This window comes from Salmo salar, chromosome 10 (assembly GCF_965601325.2).
Source record: "Salmo salar chromosome 10, fSalSal1, whole genome shotgun sequence".
Classification (NCBI taxonomy): domain Eukaryota; kingdom Metazoa; phylum Chordata; class Actinopteri; order Salmoniformes; family Salmonidae; genus Salmo; species Salmo salar.
The window spans coordinates 116,098,579-116,121,273 of record NC_138300.1 but is presented as its reverse complement, the minus strand read 5'-3'; the positions used below and the strand labels follow the sequence as shown (position 1 = coordinate 116,121,273).

The 22,695-nt window shown below is 42.2% G+C and overlaps 2 non-coding genes across 2 annotated transcripts; both read right to left on the bottom strand.

Moving 5' to 3' along the window:
• Window positions 1-14,687: 14,687 nt before the first annotated feature.
• On the bottom strand, window positions 14,688-14,759 carry trnap-agg (transfer RNA proline (anticodon AGG)). The gene has a single exon. It is a non-coding gene; the product is annotated as a tRNA-Pro (tRNA).
• Window positions 14,760-17,691: 2,932 nt separating this feature from the next.
• On the bottom strand, window positions 17,692-17,763 carry trnap-ugg (transfer RNA proline (anticodon UGG)). Its single transcript has one exon. It is a non-coding gene; the product is annotated as a tRNA-Pro (tRNA).
• Between the last annotated feature and the right edge of the window lie 4,932 nt (window positions 17,764-22,695).

Genomic DNA, 22,695 nt, shown 5'->3' with positions numbered 1-22,695 from the left:
ACATATAACACACTATTACAAACCTACATAATATACTAACGTAATAAACCAATAAATAATCAATCTAAAAAGTATGGATTCTTCATCTACTGTAATGCCACAACATTTCTGTGTATTATATTTAAATTGTTTTAAAATAATGTTTAAATTTATATATTGAAAGGTTTCTGGTTTGCTCAGTTAATTTATTCAATTTCTTTATTGCTCTAAATCGAAATGTTCTTTTGCCTATTTCTCTTTTCTGTCTGGATAACGCATAGATGGTGGACAATCTATTCCTAGTATTTACGGAATGTCTGTCTCTTACCAACTGATTACCGTTGTGAATTGTACTTGGCCGTTTTAAATTATGTATATTATGAAATAAAATAAGCATGTTTTTTTCAATTATCTTGTCGATTGATGACCAAACAAGAACATTGCGTATGACTGCAACAGAAAAACCATATCTCCACCATAAACCAATCCTTGCTGCTTTGTTCTGTGCAATCTGCAGCCTCCTAACTTCACTTGATGATGCATTTCCCCAGACCACAGAACAGTAGTTCACTTGACTCTCAATTAAAGCTTGTGTTATTTGCTTAAGAATTTTTCCTGGTAAATATTTAGCTATCCTTCTGATTATACATGCTGTTTTAATAATTTTTTTACATAGATTAGTTATTTGAGATGACCATGATAAGCAGTTGTCTAGCTGCACTCCTAATAGTTTGGTTTCTGCCACTTCTTCAATTTGTACTCCTCCCATACTTAATTGTATGCCATGCTGTTTTGGCCTTTTCCTAGTGGAACAGACCAACATAACTTTGGTTTTCTTGGTGTTTAAAACAAGTTTATTCTGGCAAACCCACTCCATAATATTCTCCAAATCTCCTTGTAAAGCTTGCTGTACCTGTTGAACCGATTGTCCTGCTGCATAAATTGTAGTATCATCTGCAAATATAGTAGCTTGAGTTTCAGCTAGGGAAAGGTCGTTGGTATATATTAAATAAAGAAGTGGCCCAAGGCAGCTGCCCTGCGGTATTCCACAGTTTAAAGCATGAGGGGAAGAAAATGAACCATTGATATAGGTGGACTGTTTCATGGCAGTTAGATATGACTGTACCCAATTCAATGCTACCTCCTTAAAACCATAATGCATTAATTTTGTCAAAATGATCTCATGATCCACTAAATCAAATGCTGCACTGAAATCTAAAAATAGTACCCCCACAAACTTGCCATTATCCATAGCATTGAGCCACTGGTCAGTCATGTCAACCAATGCAGTGGTAGTGGAATGATTTTTGCGATAAGCATGCTGATTGGCTGTAATCAGATCATTATTTTCCATGTACTCCCATATTTGTCTACTCACAATACCCTCCAATATCTTACTGAGTGTAGGGAGTAGACTAATTGGTCGACTATTGGCAGGAGTAGCGGGTTCTTTGCAGTCTTTTGGAATAGGACAAAGTTTAGCATGCTTCCATACATTTGCAAACATCCCCTTTTCCAGTGACCAATTAAATATGTATCTCAGTGGAACTGCAATATGGGGAGCAGCACAGCGAAGCAAAAAATTGTCCATAAGATCATAACCTGTAGATTTCCCATCAGGTAATGACTTCAAAAGGTTTAACACCTCCTCCACTGACACCGTTTGCAGACTAAAAGAGCAGATCTTGTTGCTCATAATATGATCATCAATCCATTGGACAATAGCTTGTTTGGAAGAATGTATGTTTACATTGTTGCTCAGTAAATACATTTTCTTTGTGAAGAAATCTGCAAAATGATTGGCAATATCAACTGGTTTTGTTATTATTCTCCCGTCAACCTCCACACTAGATGGGCATGATGAGATAGATGTACCAAGTAAACCCTTAACTGTATTCCATACCTTTTTAGAATCATTTTTACAATCAATAAAAGCATTGTTGAAAAATAACTTTTTTTTCCTTCGATTCAATTTAACTGCATAATTACGCAATGTTCTATAATTCTGTTCATCAATTTCTGCTTTTGATTTGGCTGCTAAGACTTTTAACATATTTCTTTGAGAAAAAGCCTCACCCAGTTCATCATCAATCCATGGAGATGGACGAGCACCAACTGTACTCTTTCTTACTGGGGCATGATGGTCCATAACCTCAGTGAGCAAATCAATAAAACATTCTGTAGCGTGATTTAAATCATCCTCTAGATAAATCAGCTCCCAGGGTACAGCAGCCAAATCATTTAGAAATAGCTCATAATTAAATGTTTTAAAATTTCTCTTGACCACAATCCTAGGGGGTTTCTTTGGAACCTTGGTGTTCATGGTTATGGTCACAATATTATGGTCTGTCCAGCCCACTGGCATTGATCTGGCTTTTAAGCATTGCGATGGTATATTACAGAAAATCAGATCAATGCATGTGTCTGAACGATGACCCAACTTAATTGATGATCTAGTAGTATCATTAACCATTTGTTTCAAACCACAGTTCTCGGCATATCTCATCAATTTTGTTCTATTTGAATTATTGTGATCCTTCCAATTTATATTAAAATCACCCAAGATAAATACATCTCTGTTGCTATCTGGGGCCTTGTCAAACCCAGTGCATAAGTCATCCAAATAGGACACCTTAGAGCTAGGAGGTCTATACACACATCCTACCAATATGGCTGCCTGGTGAGGCAGATGTACCTGAGCCCATAGTGCCTCTACTTGACATACATGAAGGTCACCCCTCCTCTGTCATTACCTTCCCTATACATGTCTGGTTCCCCGCTCTGTTCCCTGCTTCAACATTGATTGTCATATGTATTTTTTTACCCGCTGTGCTGATGTTGTGCCTCTCTTGTTACCTGTTTGTTCCTGATTACATGTTGACTCCCCATACCTGCTTCTCATCTCCAACGTTGGTCCTTACAAAGTTACCACAAAATCTAAATGAATAAACATATGGTGTACAAAACATTACGAACACCTTCCTAATATTGAGTTGCACCCCCTTTTGTCCTCAGAACAGTTCAAGATGTTCAAACGTTCACAGATGGCCAGCATTGTCAAATAATCGTCACTGGTCAGGGTTACATCGCCGCAGGCAGAAGAGTTGAAACTGGATCAGCAGCAAGACAAGGTAGCATGTCTGGTGAAAAGGTCAGGGTTCCATAGCCACAGGAAGTTTATTTATTTTATCTTTGTTTAACCAGGTAGGCAAGGTGAGAACAAGTTCTCATTTACAACTGCAACCTGGCCAAGATAAAGCAAAGCAGTTCGACACATACAACACAGAGTTACACATGGAATAAACAAACATACAGTCAATAATACAGTAGAGAAATAAGTCTATATAAAATGTGAGCAAATGAGGTGAGATAAGGGAGGTAAAGGCAATAAAAGGGCCACGGTGGCGAAGTAAATACAATATAGCAATTAAATAACACTGGAATTGTAGATTTGCAGTAGGTGAATGTGCAAAGTAGAAATACTTGTAACGGCTGTCGTAGAGAGGGGACCAAAGCGCAGCGTGTTGATTGCTCATGATGAATATTTATTTTAACTCAGAACACTCAAGAAAAAATAACAAAGAGAAAATGAAAGTGCACAGTTCTGTCAGGTACAGAAAACTAAACAGAAGACAACTACCCACAAACACAGGTGGAAAAAAACCCTACTTAAGTATGATCTCCAATTAGAGACAATGAGGACCAGCTGCCTCTAATTGGAGATCATCCCAAAAACCCCAACATAGAAATAGAAAACTAGAACCTAAACATAGAACTACAAAACATGGAAAAACACAAAACACCCCCTGTCACGCCCTGACCTACTCTACCATAGAAAATAACATCTTACTGTGTTCAGGACGTGACAATACTGGGGTGCAAGGGAGCAAAATAAATAAATACAGTAGGGGATGAGGTAATTGTTTGGGCTATTTATAGATGGGCTATGTACAGGTGCAGTGACCTGTGAGCTGCTCTGACAGCTGGTGCTTAAAGCTGGTGAGGGAGATAAGTGTTTCCGGTTTCAGAGATTTTTGTAGTTCGTTCCAGTCATTGGCAGCAGAGATCTAGAAGGCGAGGCGGCCAAAGGAGGAATTGACCCTGGGGGGGACCAGTGAAATACACCTGCTGGAGCGCATGCTACGGGTGGGTGCTGCTATGGTGATCAGCGAGCTGAGATAAGGCGGGACTTTACCTAGCAGGGTCTTGTAGATGACCTGAAACCAGTGGGCTTGCCGACGAGTATGAAGCGAGGGCCAGCCAACGAGAGCGTACAGGTCGCAGTGGTGGGTAGTATATGGGGCTTTGGTGAAAAAACGGATGGCACTGTGATAGACTGCATCCAATTTGTTGAGTAGGGTGTTGGAGGCTATTTTGTAAATGACATCACCGAAGTCGAGGATCGGTAGGATGGTCAGTTTTACGAGGGCATATTTGGCAGCATGAGTGTAGGATGCTTTGTTTTGCGAAATAGGAAGCCAATTCTAGATTTAACTTTGGATTGGAGATGTTTGATGTGAGTCTGGAAGGAAAGTTTACAGTCTAACCAGACACCTAGGTATTTGTAGTTGTCCACATATTCTAAGTCAGAACCGTCCAGAGTAGTGATGTTGGGCGGGCGGGCAGGTGTAGGCAGCGATCGGTTGAAGAGCATGCATTTAGTTTTACTTGTATTTATGAGCAGTTGGAGGCTACGGAAGGAGAGTTGTATGGCATTGAAGCTCGTCTAGAGGTTAGTTAACACAAGTTGGCTGGATGTCCTTTGGGTGGTGGACCATTCTTAAAACACAAGGGTAACTGCTGAGCGTAAAAACTCAGCAGCGCTGCAGTTCTTGACACACTCAAACCAGTGCTCCCGGAACATACTACCATACCTCATTCAAAGCCACTTCAATCAACCCGTAATATGGAGAGGACAGACTTGGAGACTACTGTCGTGTCTTTGGCATCATTAAAACCGAAGACTGTTAGTTTATCAAATCAATTCTCTGTAATTATTATTACGTGATTATTCTAATCATGTAAATGTAATTAACTAGGAAGTCGGGGCACCAAGGAAAATATTCCGATTACAAAGTTATAATTTTCCTAATATAACTTTCAGATACTTTAATATCTGATCAATTAGTCTTCTAATTAATGAATTATTCTTTACCTCACGTTAGTCTCATTCCAAAAGTCATAAATTGTTGGTTATCTGCACAAACCCAGTCTTCACTAAGAATCATCCATACATCAATTGTCTCAATCATTTATTTATTAACTAACTAAATAATCACAGAAACGCACACACAAACAAACAAAGTAGATATGGTTACAAGGAAATGATACGGGATGTGCCCTAGTGGGCTAAACCGGCATGGCGGCTTGGTAGACAAAGGGACTGAGAAGGGCGCGAAAGATAAGACACTACACAGTTGATAATTTTAACAATTGAAATGCTAATCCTTTGCACATGAATGCTCACTCATTCGGGAATAATTGCAATCTATTTATATATTTACGCTCAGTGTGTCGTCGTGATCTCTGTTGGAAAGTTTTTTTCTGTTGGAGAGTTTCTCCACACTTTCTCTCTTCTGTAGTTAGAATGGATAGTTCAGAGTCCCATTCAAAACTGTTGTTATAGAATATATGTTTCGGCGGTTGTTGGCCTTCGCATTCAATGGTATAGAATTCCTAGCTGCAGACTAGTAACTCGTATCAAAGATTTGCTCTTATTCTATTGGATCGATAGTCTCAGAGTTTAACCACGTGGTATGGTTAAAAGATTCAGCAATCCACTCAAACCTTAGCCCTCTCGTGGTAATCGAGGTAAGCTGGTTTGATAAGTAATCCTTCAGGTGGGGGTTATATTCGTAACAGCAGAAGAGCGCTGTCCCATGACGCCTGGTCAATGTCTGTGCTCATGGGGCGGGCCTATGACCTAGTTAAACTCCAAAGGGAATTGGAGTTTCCTTCATTAAACAGTTTTTAATCACATGACATAATTTCACAAATAGTTTCATCTTTACTCATTCATTTTATACAACAGTTAGATGCAAGCCTCACAACTGAGACTCTTGTATAAACAGAGTTATGGTAATGTGGCTGTATTGTCTCTCATGAGTTTCACAAACATTAAATGAAATGGACCGGTCGTAGCTGGATTCTTCCCCGACCGTGTACACATTCTCCAAAACATGGACATTGTTCAGTTCTCAAGTTCTGTGATGTGGAAGAGGTTCCTTTGTTCTCCTGTGAAACTCACTCTCTCTATACTCTGGCCATGAGGAGAGAAACTCCTCTAGGACTTTATGACCTGCCTAACAGAGCCTGGGTGTAGGGGGAAGAGAGAGAGGTGGTGAGAGGGGGATGGTGCTCGCTGTACCCAAAGAGGGCCACGTCATGACACTACCATCCAGCTGATGTTCAGGTAGGACCAGTAACACCAGTGTTTTTAGAACAGGTTTTAGCTTTGGCTTAGTGTTTTTGGGTCTGCCTTGAACAGGTTTTAGCTTTGGCTTTTGTTTTGGCTTTGTGTTTTTGGGTCTGCCCTGAACAGGCTTTAGCTCTGCTTTTGACTTGGCATTCATGACATTGTAGGTACGCTATGCTTTGGCTTTGCTCTGTGTTTTGGTCCTGCCATTAGTGTTAATGAATTGAGTTGATGATTGGCCGCAGAATGCGCTGGGCCTTTTGGCAGACCTGAGCTATCTCAGCAGCCACTGCACTTGATTACATTATCTGTCAACACACAGGAAGTGTGCTCTTGGCATTATGTAATATGGAACTCTCTGTTCTGTTGCCAAGTTTGTAATTTCAGATATGAAAGGTTTGGACCGATTTCATACAGGTTATATATACTAGGCCGGGTTACTGTGAAGCACTTTGTGACAACTGCTGTCTGCTGATGTTAATAGGGCTTTATAAATACATTTGATTGATTGATTCACAAACTGTACCCTGCAAGGTTTGCCTTTGTGTTTTGACCCCTAGTTTTTCAGACAACAGATAGCAGAGCCTACTGAAGAGAAAGTTGTCACAAAACTGCATGCCCACTCACACCTTCAGCACCTAACTATGTCTATGTCACTGGATAAAATACAGATACTGGGTGTAATGGAAGCGGCTTCCCGTTTATTAATTTATTTGCGGTTCTATGAATGAGCTTTTGGCTCTTATGGCTCTTTCTCAAAGTTACTGTGTTTTCATTACTGGTGAGGTAGGTTCACTTTCACTATGAATCTTTCTCTAGTTACTGTGTTTTCATTACTGGTGAGGTAGGTTCACTTTCACTATGGCTCTTTCTCAAAATTACTGTGTATTCATTACTGGTGAGGTAGGTTGACTTTCACTATGAATCTTTCTCTAGTTACTGTGTATTCATTACTGGTGAGGTAGGTTCACTGTCCAGATGAACCAACTCTGAGGTAGGCGTTTGTTACAGTTTCTCATGTCCCAACCATTTTATATGCTGCTTATTGTAGTCTTTAGCGAATGAGTAACAAATATTTGTCCCGAATTTGTTGGGATTTATTTTTAAAATATTTTTATTTAACCTGTATTTAACTAGGCAAGTCAGTTAAGAGCACATTCTTATTTACAATGACAGCCTACCAAAAGGCAAAAGGCCTCCTGCGGGGACAGGGGCCTGGGATTAAAACAATAAATACAATATAAATATAGGACAAAACACACATCCCAACAAGAGAGACACAACACCACATGTACAGCACTATCAGAACAACAAGAGAGACACAGCACTACATGTACAGCACTATCAGTACAACAAGAGAGATACAACACTACATGTACAGCACTATCAGAACAACAAGAGAGACACAACACTACATGTACAGCACTATCAGAACAACAAGAGAGACACAACACTACATGTACAGCACTATCAGAACAACAAGAGAGATACAACACTACATGTACAGCACTATCAGTACAACAAGAGAGATACAACACTACATGTACAGCACTATCAGAACAACAAGAGAGACACAGCACTACATGTACAGCACTATCAGTACAACAAGAGAGACACAACACTACATGTACAGCACTATCAGAACAACAAGAGAGATACAACACTACATGTACAGCACTATCAGAACAACAAGAGAGACACAACACTACATGTACAGCACTATCAGAACAACAAGAGAGACACAACACTACATGTACAGCACTATCAGAACAACAAGAGAGATACAACACTACATGTACAGCACTATCAGTACAACAAGAGAGATACAACACTACATGTACAGCACTATCAGAACAACAAGACAGACACAACACTACATGTACAGCACTATCAGAACAACAAGAGAGACACAACACTACATGTACAGCACTATCAGAACAACAAGAGAGACACAACACCACATGTACAGCACTATCAGAACAACAAGAGAGACACAACACTACATGTACAGCACTATCAGAACAACAAGAGAGACACAACACTACATGTACAGCACTATCAGAACAACAAGAGAGATACAACACTACATGTACAGCACTATCAGAACAACAAGAGAGACACAACACTACATGTACAGCACTATCAGAACAACAAGAGAGACACAACACCACATGTACAGCACTATCAGAACAACAAAATGCCTAGTAACCCTACATTTAAGTGAGATGTGTGGATTATGAAAATGAACTCACTGAGAAGGTTTAAGGATGGAGCAAAATGTAAGCGGTCCTTTCCTTTATTTTCTTAGTCACCTGTTATAAACTTGTTGAGCAACATTGTGGTGATGATGGAGAGTTTCCCCCTGCTACCTGGGGGTGTTCATTCTGGATCAGACAATTACAGGGCTCCAAAAGAAACACCTTTCTATTGGGGGACACAGGGACATGGTAAGTACTTCAAAATCGCTCGCTCTCTCTCTCTCACGCACATGCACAGAGTAAGATCATTCAATTAAACCCATGTTCTCCCCATGTTTCCCTTTCCAACAGACGAGGAGCTGTACATTCAACAGGCTGTGGTCCTCAACGAAGATGCTGTACATTTAGGAATAACTTGCTATTTTCCACCATGAGCTGCTTTTTAAATACAGTTTCTGTACATTACTCTGTTTATCAACACTTTTGTAGTACATTTGTTTACATTCCTTATAGTAGTAGTATCGATGTAATGGTCATCTGAAGGTCATCTGATTCTTCTGTCCTGATATGTTTTGCATCATTTGTGTCGTAGACTATGAGAATCAGAAAACTTCTTCGGCCATTCTTCCTCTTCACAACTCATAATTGATGAAGAAGACGTTGAAATGCATCAAAAGAACAATACCAGAAATAACAAGGTAATGGTATTGAATTGAGTCAAATGATTAGTGAATACAGAAATGTATAAGGTCCTTCATTTTGGCTGACTATAGGGCTTTCTTCTTCTCTCCAGTTTGATCTTAGTAGTGGTTCTCCACCTGTGTGTCTTCACCATGTTTGGAATGCTGCTATTCACAAAGGGAGAGGTACAGTAACATCCCCAGTACCTGTTTATTGATTGGATAGTGTGAACATTACTTTAATTGTCACACCCTGACATGTGAGAGATGTTTTATTTCCTCTAGTTTGGTTAGGTCAGGGTGTGACATGGGGTGGGCATTCTATGTTTTCTATTTCTTTGTGTTTAGCCGAGTATGTTTCCTAATCAGAGGCAGCTGTCTATCGTTATCTCTGATTGGGAATCATACTTAGGCAGCCTTTTTTCTTTCCTTCAGTTGTGGGATCTTGTTTTTGTACAGCTCAGTAAAGCCTGCAGAACGTGACGTTCTTGTTCCTTTGTTTTTTGTTTTGATTTAGTGTTCTGAGTTATAATAAATTATTAATCATGAGCACTTACCACGCTGCACCTTGATCTCCTCCTTACGACGATCGTACAGAAGATCCCACCACAAAAGAACCAAACAGCGTGGTCAGGAGACATGGACCTGGGAAGACATCCTGGACGGCAAGGGATCCTGGACGTGGGAGGGGATCCAGGCTGGATGGGATCGCCTCCCATGGGAACAGGTGGAGGCAGCGAGAGCAGAGCGGCAACGAGATGAGGAACTAGCACGGCAACGAGGCAAGCACGAGAGGCAGCCACACTTTTTTTGGCGGGGGGGCACACGGGGAGATTGGCTAAATCAGGGTTCAGACCTGAGCCAACTCCCCGTGCTTACCGTAGGGAGCAGATGACCAGTCAGGCACCGAGTTATGCTGTGATGCGCACTATATTGCCAGTGCGCATTCATAGCCCGGTGCGATCTGTGCCTGTGCCCCGCATTTGCCGTGCTAGAGGGGGCATTCAGCCAGGATGGATTGTGCCGGCTCAGCGCTCCTGGTGTCCAGTGCGCCTCCTCGGTCCAGGATATCCTGCGCCAGCTTTACGCACTGTGTCGCCAGTACGCCTTCACAGCCCAGTTCGTCCTGTGCCAGCGCCCCGCACTTGCCAGGCTAAACTGAGCATCCAGCCAGGTCGGGTTGTGCCAGCCATATGCTCCAGACCTCCAGTGGGTCTCCACAGCCCAGTATATACTGTGCCAGTTCTACGCACTGTGTCGCCAGTGCGCCTTCACAGCCCAGTTTGTCCTGTGCCAGCGCCCCGCATTTGCCGGGCTAATGTAACCATCCAGCCAGGATGGGTTGTGCCAGCCCTTAGCTCCAGACCTCCAGTGCGCCTCCACGGCCCAATATACCCTGTGCCTGCTCTGCGCACCCGGTCTCCAGTGCGTCTCCCCAGTTCGGTGAGACCGATTCCAGCTCCACGTAAGAATGTAAATGTAAAAAATGTATGCCTCCAGTGATGATCCATGATGCGAAGCCTTCAGTGATGATCCATGATCCGAAGCCTCCAGTGATGATCCATGATCCGAAGCCTCCAGTGATGATCCATGATCTGAAGCCTCCAGTGATGATCCATGATCCGAAGCCTCCAGTGATGATCCATGATCCGAAGCCTTCAGTGATGATCCATGATCCGAAGCCTCCAGTGATGATCCATGATCCGAAGCCTCCAGTGATGATCCATGATCTGAAGCCTCCAGTGATGATCCATGATCCGAAGCCTCCAGTGATGATCCATGATCCGAAGCCTCCAGTGATGATCCATGGCCCGAAGCCTCCAGTGATAATCCATGGCCCGATGCCTCCAGTGATAATCCAAGGCACGAAGCCTCCGGTGATAATCCATGGCCCGGAGCCTTCGGTGATAATCCATGGCACGAAGCCTCCGGTGATAATCCATGGCCCGAAGCCTCCGGGGATGATTCTTGGCCCGGAGCCTCCAGTGATGATCCATGGCCCGGAGCCTCCAGTGATGATCTATGGCGCGGAGCCTGTAGTGACGATCCGTGGCACGGAGTCTGCAGCGACGGTCCCCGGTCCAAAGCATCCGGCGACGGTCCCCGGTCCGGAGCATCTGTCGGATGCGACGATCCCCGATCCGGAGCATCCGGCGACGGTCCCCGGTCCGGAGCATCTGTCGGATGCAACGGTCCCCGGTCCGGAGCATCTGTCGGATGCGACGGTCCCCGGTCCGGAGCATCTGGCGGATGCGACGGTCCCCGGTCCGGAGCATCTGGCGGATGCGACGGTCCCCGGTCCGGAGCATCTGGCGGATGCGACGGTCCCCGGTCCGGAGCATCCGGCGACGGTCCCCAGTCTGGTTCCTCTGAAAACGATCCACAGTCCGGTAATACAAAAGCGGAGGGATCAGCGGGTGGAGCCGCCACCATGGTTAGATGCCCACCCGGACCCTCCCTTATAGGTTCAGGTTTGCGGCCGGGAGTCCGCACCTTTGGGGGGGGGGGACTGTCACGCCATGTCCTGTGAGAGACGTTTTATTTCCTCTAGTTTGGTTAGGTCAGGGTGTGACATGGGGAGGGCATTCTATGTTTTCTATTTCTTCTATCGTTGTCTCTGATTGGGAATCATACTTAGGCATCCCTTTTTCCCTCTTTCAGTTGTGGGATCTTGTTTTTGCACAGCTCAGTAAAGCCTGCAGAACGTGACGTCCGTTTTCCTTTGTTTGTTGTTTTGATTTAGTGTTCTGAGTTATAATAAATTATTAATCATGAGCACTTACCACGCTGCACCTTGGTCGATCCTTACGACGATCGTCACAATAATGTTTTTTTTTTTAAGCGTGTAGGCCCTTGGGTCTTTTTTGTAATTATCTGCTAATTTTAGTTGAAGGCCAGTGGCCTTCAGAGGATTTTCAGAAGATTTATTTCATGAGAATATTTGATAATTTTTTATTTCATCTTTATTTAACCAGGAGGTGCCATTGAGGTTAGAAGACCTCTTTCTCAAGGGAGACCTTGCCAAGAAGGGCAGATCAGTGAAAACACATAGAACATTCTAATCAAAGTGCATAGTCTGCATAGCAAGTAGTTATTGTTCTTATGTGATACCTGCTCTGATGTGTCTTGTTCTAGAACCCAGAGAAGAACATGGAATGGGAGTTCTATTTCAAAAACCTCTCTCGGTCTCTTATGTCTCTTTTGGTTCTTCTCACAACTGCTAACAACCCTGACGGTAGGCTTATTCATAACAAGTTTTTCATATGCTAGTGTAGATTTTAATTTATCACTGCTGTAAGTCAAAGTGGATGAGCTTTTCATTTTAAACATGGCATGTTTTTCTCTGCTCTAATGTGATGATGCCAGCTTACACTTTAAACAGAGTTTTCTCTGTCTTCTTCATCCTCTTCAGTGGATTTGGTGTCACGCCCTGACCATAGAGAGCCCTCGGTTCTCTATGGTGTTTAGGTCAGAGCGTGACTAGGGGGGTGTTCTAGTCATTCATTTTCTATGTTGCTGGTTTGTATGGTTCCCAATTAGAGGCAGCTGGTAATCGTTGCCTCTAATTGGGGATCATATTTAGGAAGCCCTTTCTCCCACCTGCTTTGTAGGATTTTGTTTTGGTTAGTGCTTTGTGCGCTCTGTGTCTGCACGTTTGTTATAGTCTTCGTTGTTTTGTTGTGTCACTATTAAATATAATGTGGAACTCTACGCACGCTGCGCCTTGGTCCACTCTTTTCAACAAGCGTGACATTTGTTGAGTTTGTTTGATGTGTTTCTGTGCCATTGTGTTGATTACAATATTATTTTGATATAAATATATTTCAAACTGTTTGAATTGATTCAATCTGTATGTTCAATAAATGCTTACTTTACATGTTATCACTCTATTGTAGGAACATACATCCTGATGAACCTGCTGACTGCCATCATATACAACCAGTTTAGAGGATACTTAGTGGTGAGTAACTGGCTTGTTGTCGACTGTACTTCACAAAGTTAACAAATATTTAGGTAAGTGGGTAGGGAGTGTTGTCAGTGGGTAGCCAATTTCCCATAGGTATGTGAGTAGTATTGATCATGGTAACAGGAGGGGTCAGTGTCTCCTGACCCCTCCTGTCTCAGCCTCCATTATTTATGCTGCAGTAGTTTGTGTTGGGGGGGCTAGGGTCAGTCTGTTATATCTGGAGTATTTCTCCTGTCTTACCCGTGTCCTGTGTGAATTTAAGAATGCTCTCTAATTCTCTTTTTCTCTCTTTCTTTCACTCTCTTGGAGGACCTGAGCCCTAGGACCATGCCTCAGGACTACCTGGCCTGATGACTCCTTGCTGTCCCTTGTCCACCTGGCCGTGCTGCTGCTTCTGTATCAACTGTTCTGCCTGCGGCTATGGAACCCTGACCTGTTCACCAGATGTGCTATCTGTCCCAGACCTGCTGTTTTCAACTCTCTAGAGACAGCAGGAGCGGTTGAGATATTCTGAATGATCGGCTATGAAAAGCCAACTGACATTTACTCCTGAGGTGCTGACCTGTTGCACCCTCGACAACCACTGTGATTATTATTATTTGACCCTGCTGGTCATCAAGGGCAGCTTTTGAGCTGCTGCGCTGTCAGAGCCAGGAACCAACCTTCTCTGAGGATGATACCGTGTTTATTTTATTAATATACAACAGCAAAATGGTGGAGCGCTTACTGTATGTATAAAATAATATTGACTGTGTTAATGTTGAGAGTATTATGGTCCAGACAGTCCTGAAGGTGATGAGGAGAGTTCAGATGAAAGGTTATTACAGAGATGCCATCATGAAGGTGAGATGGTTCCCGCCTTACCTGAAACAACATACTGTAATACATAGCGTCTGAATTGTGAGCACTTTTGGTATGTCCAAAGTAAGACTTTTTTTTTCATTTGCCTTTGTGCTTGCATTTGCAACGGAAGCAAACATTTGGACAGAAGCAAACCTGAAAAGTTATTGTGAAAGGAGATTGAACAGGATATTGAAGTCATTGTTTTCCTCTGTAGCGTCCTATATTGTCTGAGTACTGATCTAAGTTCCTGTGCAAGGTTCAGTATATGTTTAGTCAGCATTATGTCACTGTAGTGGGGAATGCTGTGGCCCTGGCCAATGTTGTCTGCATCTGTGTTCATATGTCACAATATTTTATGAATTCACTTAAATGTTTGTTTCTGCTTGATCCTAACAGCTCTTAGTCACGACACTAGCCTGGAATCCTAACTGACATGCTTTGTTTCACCATAACAATATTGAAACAGAGCTTATCTGTTAAGATTCCAGGCTACTTATTCACAGTAATATTGTTGATTGAGGGTACAAAGCATAGTCGAGTAAATTCACTAAAGTATCTCTATGTAGGCCTGTTCATACTGTAAGTCATTTGACAACTTAAAAGGAGGGCTCGTCCGGGATTTGAACCCGGGACCTCTCGCACCCTAAGCGAGAATCATACCCCTAGACCAACGAGCCTGTCATATGGTCAAGAACCAAGAGTTTAAATTCCACTGCATGCCACATGTATAAGGAATTCCTGGCAAGTTAATGCTGTTTCATGCTCAGTAAAACTGCTCAGAGACTCCCACCTAGTGGCTGTTCTAGACTCTGCACAGACATGTTGATCAAATGGAAACAGACAGAGGACTCATCATGGATAAAACGCAATTTGGAATGGCCATTGCATTTGAGGGCTTCCACTATTTTAAATTAGTCAACTGGGTGGGTATTCCTATGAGTTGGGAGCAATCAGCCATTGAAGAAGACAATTGACTACTTTAAAATGGAGATAGCATGGGCAGAGCCATTGAGGCTGTCACAGACACAAAGATAAGTCCTATTTATCTCTGTTGTTGATCATCATTAGATTCAATTGGAAAGGCAGTAGACATAGGCCCTGACCCATTTTGTTCACCTTCTCTGCATTTGATGTCTCTGGTCTAAAAATGAGTGTTTCTTCAGAATTTTCAGGGGTGCATTGTATCCCATTTTTAGAAAATGTGTAAGGTCAAAGGTCATGTACAGTATATGCATGTAGCTAACGTATATGCATCTAAGCATCATCAATGTTCCTCCAGATTCTCCTGGTGATTGACTGTGAGTAGAATGTCTGAACGAGACAACTACTATTTAGAGGCTCAACATTTAAGACCATTTGAATGTAAAATGTACTACAAGTAGTATTTACAAGTGGACATTAGTTACTGTACATGCAGTGCACTGCCGACATGACTGACTCATGTATAGCAGGTAAGGGTCTTGCACAGTTTGTCAATAGCTCCGTGCAATTCACAGACTTTATATGTATTTCTGTCACAGGAGGTTGGTGGGACCTTAATTGGGGAGGACCAGCCCGTGGTTTTGCCTGGAGGGGAATCGGTGGAATGGTATCAAACAGATGGTTTGATGCCATTCCATTTGCTCCGTTCCAGCCATTATTATGAACCGTTCTCCCCTCAGCAGCCTCCACTGATCTGTGTTTTTTCAGACAATCAACTGTTTCTTCATCCTTTACTACCTGCTGGAGATGGCGCCGAAGGTGGTAGCATTTGTCTGGACAGGATATGTGTCCTATGGGAGTAACGTATTTGATGGATCTCTCACAGTTCTTTCACTGGTAGGTGCAGTTCAGTATTAAATACTGTATGTAAGGATAATGCAGGGTCCATTTTGAAGCATGGGCAATTTAGAGAAGATTCTAGTTGATGTATCTATATTACCGTCTGTCACACAATTCAAAGACACTCGTTGACATTACGACACTGTACACTATATTCCATACTGACTGGATATTGTTTTATATCTCTGTTTTACCAAAGGACCTACAGATATCCATATTTGCTACTTAGTCTGCCATTTTCCTATTGGTAAGATTTTTCTCCCCACTTTGTTTGGGATCTTGCAATATACTAACTCACTTAGGACAACCCTAAATACATCTATCACATATTTTTTCAAAAGGTGGGCTCATCTGGGATTTAAACCCAGGACTACTCACACCCTAAGCGAGAAGCATACCCTTAAACCAACAAGCCTACTTAGGGAAACCCACCCTATCGTTATAATTTTCCCATCTCCTTCTCCTCATAAGCATGTGAGTGAACTTCCAGAATCTGTGATGTGGCAGGTTTTTGCTATTAGACTGCCCTCTAGTGGTAACTAACACTTTTAGGAAGTTTTCCAAACACTGAGCGCACAAAACATTAGGAACACCTGCTCTTTCCATGACATAGACTTACCAGGTCTGTCATAGACTGTATGTAGTCTGTCATATAGACTGTGTGTAGTCTGTAAGTCATTTGACTTCTTAAAAGGAGGGCTCGTCCGGGATTTGTATCACATCCGGCTGTGATTGGGAGTCGCATTGGGCGGTGCACAATTGCCCAGCGTCGTCCGGGTTTGGCCAGGGTATGCCGTCACTGTAAATAAGAATATGTTCTTAAATGACTTGCCTAGTTAAATAAAGGTTACATAAAAAAAACTAAATAAATAGTCTGTGTGTACAAAACATTATGAACACCTGCTCTTTCCATGACACAGACTGATCAGGTGAATCCAGCTGAAGTCTATCATCCCGTATTGATGTCACCTGTTAAATTCAGTTCAATCAGTGTAGATGAAGGGGAGGAGACAGGTTAAAGAAGGATTTTTAAGCCTTGACATGTATTCTGTATCTGTGCCATTCAGAGGGTGAATGGACAAGACAAAATATTGAAGTGTCTTTGAACAGGGTATTATAGTAGGTGCCAGGCGCACCGGTCTGAGTGTGTCAAGAACTGCAACTCTGCTGTTTTGTTCACTCTCAACAGTTTCCCGTGTGTATCAAGAATGGTCCACCACCCAAAGGACATCCAACCAACTTGACACAACTGTAGGAAGCATTGGAGTCAACATGGGACAGCATCCCTGTGGAACACTTTAGACACCCTGTAGAGTCCATGCCCCTGACGAATTGAGGCTTTTCTGAAGACAAAAGGGAATGCAACTCAATATTAGGAAGGTGTTCCTGTTGTTTAGTACACTCAGTGTACAGTACATTGTCAGATTTACAAATTAAACCATTGTCTGTGGTTGACATCTTAAGTGCTGAAGGTTATCATTTGCATTATGAGGACTGAGACCGTTCCAGGACTACAGTGTTACAGCTGCAAATAAAACTATGTGGACGTTTCTCAGTGGCTGACAGATAAGAGTATTTATGAATTAGGTTATACGACTCGTCGTTCGGCTAGTTCTCATAATACAAAATAGTTGAGATTGGTATCCTGTGAGCCTGCTCTTTGTTATAGAAACCTATATATGACTGATTGTCAGTTTTTCTGCTGAATATGCACAGTCTGCTCCACTTACCCAAGTAGAATATCATTATCTTGGATAGTACATTGAGCCTGTAGTGTTCAGAAAAGAAGGGCTCGTCCGGGATTTGAACCCGGGACCTCTCGCACCCAAAGCGAGAATCATACCCCTAGACCAACGAGCCTTGTTGAAGGAAAGGTAAACACAGACTCCCTTTCTGCCCTGTCACTGATGTCAAGCGTGTGTGAAATCTGAGGTGTGTCCTTAGTGAAACTTTGTTACTTTACTCACCTCTAGTGGTGATTTATACAGCATCATCACTATAGTAAAGTTCTGACCTGTTGAAAACATTAGATTTGTCAGATTAACGAGGCCATATATCTTATTATATATTTATATTTTGTCTATGCTGTATAGCTCAATAATATCTTGCCCAAGGCATATTCAACACAAATGAGCTGAAATATCCAGTAGAAATATAACCATACCACAGCATATTCAGGAACACTTTACTTGACCCCTTTGTCATAAGGGCTACATAACACTGTCAAAACCAGTACATAACATAGGTCATACCAGAGCTGTTAAACTGGTACGATTGTAAAGAAGTGCTGTCTTTGTTTGCAGGTGGTTTATTATGTATTTGCTGTGCTTGGGGTCTGGTTGTTCGAAGGCTCTATCATAGCACCTGCAAGTAACCTGAGGTATGAAGAAAATATGTCTCAAAAATCATGTATTATCTATTTCTTACAGCACTACCGCCGACCCCAGAATTATGACAATGATTGTAAACAAAACTCTACAATGTGGTTCTTATGAACAGCTTGGCTGCTGGTCAAACAACTTTTATGACTTTGCAGTGAGTATCACTCAACTAAAGTTTGTCGTGCCTGCTCCCGCTCTTCCCCCCTGGTGTTCGACGGCAACAAGCTCCCCAGCATTGCGCATTCCTGCCACCATTACTCACACCTGCCTTCCCCCGTCACGAGCATCAGCGACTATTGGACTCACCTGGACTCTATCACCTCTGTCATTACCTTCCCTATACATGTCTGGTTCCCCGCTCTGTTCCCTGCTTCAACATTGATTGTCATATGTATTTTTTTACCCGCTGTGTTGACGTTGTGCCTCTCTTGTTACCTGTTTGTTCCTGATTAAATGTTGACTCCCCATACCTGCTTCTCATCTCCAACGTTGGTCCTTACAAAGTTACCACAAAATCTAAATGAATAAACATATGGTGTACAAAACATTAGGAACACCTTCCTAATATTGAGTTGCACCCCCTTTTGTCCTCAGATCAGTTCAAGATGTTCAAACGTTCACAGATGGCCAGCATTGTCAAATAATCGTCACTGGTCAGGGTTCCATTGCCGCAGGCAGAACAGTTGAAACTGGATCAGCAGCAAGACAAGGTAGCGTGTCTGGTGAAAAGGTCAGGGTTCCATAGCCACAGGAAGTTTATTTATTTTATATTTGTTTAACCAGGTAGGCAAGTTGAGAACAAGTTCTCATTTACAACTGCGACCTGGCCAAGATAAAGCAAAGCAGTTCGACACATATAACAACACAGAGTTACACATGGAGTAAAACAAACATACAGTCAATAATACAGTAGAAAAATAAGTATATACAGTGTTAGCAAATGAGGTGAGATAAGGGAGGTAAAGGCAATAAAAGGGCCACGGTGGCGAAGTAAATACAATATAGCAATTAAATAACACTGGAATTGTAGATTTGCAGTAGGTGAATGTGCAAAGTAGAAATACTTGTAACGGCTGTCGTAGAGTGGGGACCAAAGCGCAGCGTGTTGATTGCTCATGATGAATATTTATTTGAACTCAGAACACTCAAGAAAAAATAACAAAGAGAAAATGAAAGTGCACAGTTCTGTCAGGTACAGAAAACTAAACAGAAGACAACTACCCACAAACACAGGTGGAAAAAACCCCTACTTAAGTATGATCTCCAATTAGAGACAACGAGGACCAGCTGCCTCTAATTGGAGATCATCCCAAAAACCCCAACATAGAAATAGAAACTAGAACCTAAACATAGAACTACAAAACATGGAAAAACACAAACACCCCCTGTCACGCCCTGACCTACTCTACCATAGAAAATAACATCTTACTGTGTTCAGGACGTGACAATACTAGGGTGCAAGGGAGCAAAATAAATAAATACAGTAGGGGATGAGGTAATTGTTTGGGCTATTTATAGATGGGCTATGTACAGGTGCAGTGACCTGTGAGCTGCTCTGACAGCTGTTGCTTAAAGCTGGTGAGGGAGATGTGTTTCCGGTTTCAGAGGTTTTTGTAGTTCGTTCCAGTCATTGGCAGCAGAGATCTGGAAGGCGAGGCGGCCAAAGGAGGAATTGACCCTGGGGGGGACCAGTGAAATACACCTGCTGGAGCGCATGCTACGGTGGGTGCTGCTATGGTGATCAGCGAGCTGAGATAAGGCGTGACTTTACCTAGCAGGGTCTTGTAGATGTCCTGAAACCAGTGGGATTGGCGACGAGTATGAAGCGAGGGCCAGCCAACGAGAGCGTACAGGTCGCAGTGGTGGGTAGTATATGGGGCTTTGGTGAAAAAACGGATGGCACTGTGATAGACTGCATCCAATTTGTTGAGTAGGGTGTTGGAGGCTTTTTTGTAAATGACATCACCGAAGTCGAGGATCGGTAGGATGGTCAGTTTTACGACGGCATATTTGGCAGCATGAGTGTAGGATGCTTTGTTTTGCGAAATAGGAAGCCAATTCTAAATGTAACTTTGGATTGGAGATGTTTGATGTGAGTCTGGAAGGAAAGTTTACAGTCTAACCAGACACCTAGGTATTTGTAGTTGTCCACATATTCTAAGTCAGAACCGTCCAGAGTAGTGATGTTGGGCTGGCGGGCAGGTGTAGGCAGCGATCGGTTGAAGAGCATGCATTTAGTTTTACTTGTATTTATGAGCAGTTGGAGGCTACGGAAGGAGAGTTGTATGGCATTGAAGCTCGTCTGGAGGTTAGTTAACACAAGTTGGCTGGATGTCCTTTGGATGGTGGACCATTCTTAATACACAAGGGTAACTGCTGAGCGTAAAAAAACTCAGCAGCGCTGCAGTTCTTGACACACTTAAACCAGTGCTCCCGGAACATACTACCATACCCCATTCAAAGGCACTTCAATCAACCCGTAATATGGAGAGGACAGACTTGGAGACTACTGTCGTGTCTTTGGCATCATTAAAACCGAAGACTGTTAGTTTATCAAATCAATTCTCTGTAATTATTATTACGTGATTGTTCTAATCATGTAAATGTAATTAACTAGGAAGTCGGGGCAACAAGGAAAATATTCAGATTACAAAGTTATAATTTTCTTAATATAACTTTCAGATACTTTAATATCTGATCAATTAGTCTTTTAACCTCTCTGGGCTAGGTGGCACCAAATCGTCCCACCTACGTAACAGCCAGTTGAATCCTGTGGTGCGATTTTCAAATACCTTAGAAATGCTGTTACTTCAATTTCTCAAACATATGACTATTTTACAGCTATTTAAAGACAAGACTCTCGTTAATCTAACCACACTGTCCGATTTCAAAAAGGCTTTACAACGAAAGCAAAACATTAGATTATGTCAGCAGAGTACCCAGCCAGAAATAATCAGACACACATTTTTCAAGCTAGCATATAATGTCACATAAACCCAAACCACAGCTAAATGCAGCACTAACCTTTGATGATCTTCATCAGATGACAACCCTAGGACATTATGTTATACAATACATGCATGTTTTGTTCAATCAAGTTCATATTTATATCAAAAAACAGCTTTTTACATTAGCATGTGACGTTCAGAACTAGCATACACCCCGCAAACTTCCGGGGAATTTACTAACAATTTACTAAATTACTCACGATAAACGTTCACAAAAAGCATAACAATTATTTTAAGAATTATAGATACAGAACTCCTCTATGCACTCGATATGTCCGATTTTAAAATAGCTTTTTGGTGAAAGCACATTTTGCAATATTCTAAGTACATAGCCCAGCCATCACGGGCTAGCTATTTAGACACCCAGCAAGTTTAGCCTTCACCAAAATCAGATTTACTATAACAAACATGTTATTACCTTTGCTGTTCTTCGTCAGAATGCACTCCCAGGACTTCTACTTCAATAACAAATGTTGGTATGCTCCCAAATAATCCATTGTTATATCCAAACAGCGGCGTTTTGTTCGTGCGTTCTAGACACTATCCGAAATGGTAAATCAGGGTTACGAGCATGGCGCATTTCGTGACAAAAAAATTCTAAATATTCCATTACCGTACTTCGAAGCATGTCAACCGCTGTTTAAAATACATTTTTATGCAATTTATCTCGTAAAAAAGCGATAATATTCCGACAGGGAATCTGCGTTTCGGTAAATAGAGGGAAAAAAAGAAAGACGGGGGCGACCAGTGCACGCGCCTAAGCCCACTGTCCCTTGATCGGCCACTTGACAAAGGCGATAATGTGTTTCAGCCTGGGGTTGGAATGACGACATTCAGCTTTTTCCCGGGCTCTGAGAGCCTATGGGAGCCGTGGGAAGTGTCACGTTACTGCAGAGATCCTTTGTTTTGGAAAGAGATGTCAAAGAAAGCCAATAAATGGTCAGACAGGCCACTTCCTGTAAAGGAATCTCTCAGGTTTTTGCCTGCCATATGAGTTCTGTTATACTCACAGACACCATTCAAACAGTTTTAGAAACTTTAGGGTGTTTTCTATCCATATCTAATAAGTATATGCATATTCTAAATCCTGGGTAGGAGTAGTAACCAGATAAACCGGGTATGTTTTTTATCCGGCGGTGTAAATACTGCCCCCTAGCCCTAAGAGGCTAATTAATGAATTATTCTTTACCTCACATTATTCTCATTCCAAAAGTCATAAATTGTTGGTTATCTGCACAAACCCAGTCTTCACTAAGAATCATCCATACATCAATTGTCTCAATCATTTATTTATTAACTAAGTAATAATCACAGAAACGCACACACAAACAAACAAAGTAGATATGGTTACAAGGAAATGATACGGGATGTGCCCTAGTGGGCTAAACCGGCATGGCGGCTTG